This window comes from Phalaenopsis equestris, unplaced genomic scaffold (genome assembly GCF_001263595.1).
Source record: "Phalaenopsis equestris unplaced genomic scaffold, ASM126359v1 Scaffold001059, whole genome shotgun sequence".
NCBI classification, from domain to species: Eukaryota; Viridiplantae; Streptophyta; class Magnoliopsida; order Asparagales; family Orchidaceae; genus Phalaenopsis; species Phalaenopsis equestris.
The window spans coordinates 4,427-8,603 of record NW_018165498.1 but is presented as its reverse complement, the minus strand read 5'-3'; positions in this window follow the sequence as shown (position 1 = coordinate 8,603).

Genomic DNA, 4,177 nt, shown 5'->3' with positions numbered 1-4,177 from the left:
CAATACCAAAAACTTGATGTGGTATTTTAATAATAATAACCTTAAGCACTTAAGATTGGGATTCTACGCAAGTATATGTATTGTTATCAAGTAATATAAGACTTTCTGCTTAAGTCCCAAATATCGATTCCACGAGAAAGGATTAAATTAGAATTGATAAATTAACTAAGAAATTCACAAAAATCAATCAAAACTACATTCACTAACTTTGTATATGTAAGATACTAACAAAACTAAATTATTAACTACTAGAAAAACTTAAATGCAGAGTTTAAAAAATAGTAACTACTAATTATGTTTATGTGATGAAGTTTTCTTATATGAAGAAGCATCTTTCCCACTACAATGAGCTTTTTGGTGAAATGAGATTAGATAAATGGTCTATATTTGTATTGTGCCAAATAGGAGCAATTTTAATTCTCTCCCTGATTCAGTGTTATAGAAAATCATTGGTTAATCTTATGTTTAGTTCCTAAATCCATGGCCAGGCTAGGAGGATACTGGCTCCCATTCCAGAGCTCCCACTTCCCTTCCCATGAAAGCTAACTCTCGCTTTAATTTTAAACACTCAGATCAAATTGAGGATTGTTAGTCTGTCACCTTAGAAATCTCCAATTCTACACTCAACAAAGTATATTTCCCAATTTATTTGCACATAATTCCATGAACGAAATACTCCTTCATGGACTTAAATGTGATTCTCACTCTGTTGCAGAACTCATACTCCATTTCTCAGAACATATGTTTCATAACATATTTTAACAATTCAATTAGCCAAATCAAAAAGTAAATTAAGAGTGGAGTTGAAAAACCATCACAATTTATTTTAAATTTTAACATTGGCACATTCAAATTATCTCTTCATTTCACCATATCTTAGAGTAGGGAGAAAGATAAAGGAAATTACTCAGACTTCATGAGAAAGATACAACAAAACATAAATTTCCTATATAAAAGAAAGTTCATCCAATAATAATAAATAAACAACACTTATCTAAAACTCTTTCTCAAAGTAAATCCCTTGTAGCCTCTCTTAGGAAATGTAGGAAGAAGAAATCTCTCACTTCTCTTCTCTTCAACACTTCTTAGAGAAGAATTCACACTTAAACTCACCACAAAAACTTAAACTATAAAGACAATTACTAACTAATGGTGTGGATGACATGGAATGTAGGCGTGCGAAGAGGAAAACTAAATGAGTGGAAGAATGTGAAATGGTGTGAAAGGGGGGTTACTGATCGCCTAGGGTAGGTTCTCCAATAAGTGCATACAAAAACTCTTCAAAAAGCATCCAAATTTGTCGAATCTTCTAGAAACAGGGTCTGCACTGACACTGGTGCCAGAGGCCATTTAATTAATCTGTCTTCTCTGTCAAACGGTGCCGTCGGCGACCAGTCTGGTGTCGTCGACGCTAAACAATTTTTTAAATTCTCCATTTTGACTCCAAATTTCATTTTTTTTTTCTTCATTTTTTCTCCAAGTCCTAAAAATCAATAACGTGTGATAACACACAAAAAATACCTTCCATTAAAGTGTAATATCACCAAAAATAAGTATAAAATATGGGTTTAAAAATGCATATATTTTTGGTGTATTAAAATCCCCCAAACTTAAATGTTACTTGTCGTCAAGTAACTGCTTTACTACATTAAAATATGACTCATGGTAAAGATTTTAACTTCTAGATTTTTATATCTTAGTTTACTAAATATAATAGTATAACTTAAGAAAAATTTCAAAATAACTCTAGTTAATACTAAAGGTATAAGAATATTTAGCAGTCAAGTCTAAGATTTTTTATTATCTATTCTTTTTAGGAAAAATTGCAAATTATTCATATTAATGCCACTTAGAATATCCATATGGAAAAGAACTTTATGAAATTTTATTAGTAAATATGTTAATACTAAAAGATAAGTTTAGAAAATGTAGCCAAGACTTTTTCTTTAAGTTGATTCAAGTGAAACCAATTTTTAATTAGGCATCTCCTCAAGCTTCTCCTAACATCCTTCTTCTTTTATTTTCTTTTTCTTTTTTTTTTTCTTTTTTTTGGGATCATTTTCAATCATTTTTCTTTTCTTTCTTTTTCCTTTTTTTTTATGTGAGGATTACTATATCTGAATAGTCTTTAATGATTTTGAACTTCACTATCCTCCTCTTAAAGTTAAAAGCTTTTCACATTCCTTCACTTTATAAATGTATATTAGCTTTAAAGATTTTTCATAAAGTTTTAATCTTTTCTTCTTAGATGAATCTCTAAGATTTTTAATACTTCAAAAATACAAATTCCTTTACTTAAAATAGAAAAACATAGTCTTATTCTATCATACCAAATATTTTAATCTCAAAAATTAACCTTTATTATTTAAAAATTTTTACTTAAGCTCACTAAATATTTAGAAACATAAATATAATTATCTAAAATTACTCTCTAATACTAAAGGTCATGTTAAAATTTTTTAAACATATTTTGAAAATATAACTAACTGAGGAAAAATAAAATTAAGTCTCTTTTCTTTAAAAAGGAATTTTTCTTCCCCGAAATTTTTCTTCCCCCCCAAACTTAAATTTTTAAGAGATTTTAAATGAAAAACTGAAAAATAAAGGGTAAGAGAAAACATTTAATACATAAAGAAAAGCATAACTGTTGAAGGTTCTGATTTGAAACTTAACTCTGAAATATTACAAGTGCTAATATGAAAAACTACAAGACTTAAAATATTAAAACTACAAGACTTAAAACTTAAAATATTAAATAACACATAATATATATAAAAAAATGCTGAGAAAGAGTTAGCTACAAATACATCCAACAAAGTACTAAAAACTATTAACTTCCAGCAGTTTCACAAATCTACAATTCACAATACAGCATAAAATTAAAATAAAATATCACAGTCCCCAAACAAACAGTCTAAACATTAAAGTACAACTAAACATAAAAATAAATAGAAATCTAACTAAAGCATCACCATCATCATCTTCTTCCTCTTCTTCTTCTTCTTCCACATCCAAATTGTGTTGCTGATATGTAGTAAAAATAGGGTGAGTAGGAAACTGAACTGAGTGATCACCCTTCATATATTTGACCATTGCATCATCATAAGCAACATCATATCCTAACTTTTGTCCTATCAAATCATCATTGTGAGCATGTCTGGCCTCCATATTTTCCATTTTACTATCCAGTCTTAAGACATCTCCCTGCTGGATCATCATCTACTCCATAAGTTCCTGAAGAGTAGGGGTACTAGAAGTACTTGAAGTAGAAGCTTGAAGTAGAAGGAAGTAGAAGGAATATCCCCGGTCTTACTTCCAGATCTCCATCCAACATGAGATTCATAACTCTTGATATTAGCAGGCAGAATAGGTTTTAGAGGTTCAATCCTCTCCTCATCTGCAGAATAGGTTTTAGAGATTCAATCCTCTCCTCATCTGCTCTATAATTAACTCCTGCTTGTTCACATAGTGTGAAGATCAGTGCAGGGTGAGCTAAACCACCAGTGGTCTCTCCCAAAGCAATAGATCGAGTGTTCTTATAAATAATAGAGCCTACATTTATCATCATCACCTGCTGGATACAGAAGTTCAATATGGATCTATCCTTTGTTACCTCACTATGTTGGTTTGTTGGTATCATTCTTCCATAAATAAAATAATGTTAGGCCTTAGATACTACATTTAACATAGAAAGAGGAAAGTTTACCTTAACACCATTCTTCACTTTCCACGTTCCTTTTCCATCAGTAAGAAAAGAAATAACCTCATCCAAGGCCTCATTCATAGCAGAAAACAATTTGTATTGGCAGTTGTACACATCTTCTAACTGATAAAATTCCTTAATCTTCCTTAGAGTAAAATCTACCATTTTCCTACGAACAAACACCTAATCTTCAGAAGTTTCCTTGAAATTGGCGTCGAACTCCGTCACTACACCAATAAGTGCTTCGACAATAAATTAGCAAAAATTCTACCACTGTCGAGCATTGATTAATCTTTCAACTTCTTCGCCCAAATTTTTAAATCCTTGATTCGAAATCACTTTTTAGTTGTAAGTAGGCTATTGAAGCAAATGTTGGCTTTGTAGTTGACAAACCTTTGATCATCAAAATCTACCTTTCTATTTCCTTTGCTCATTCTAGGTGCCATGGTAAATCTTATGGTAAATCTAAGAAAA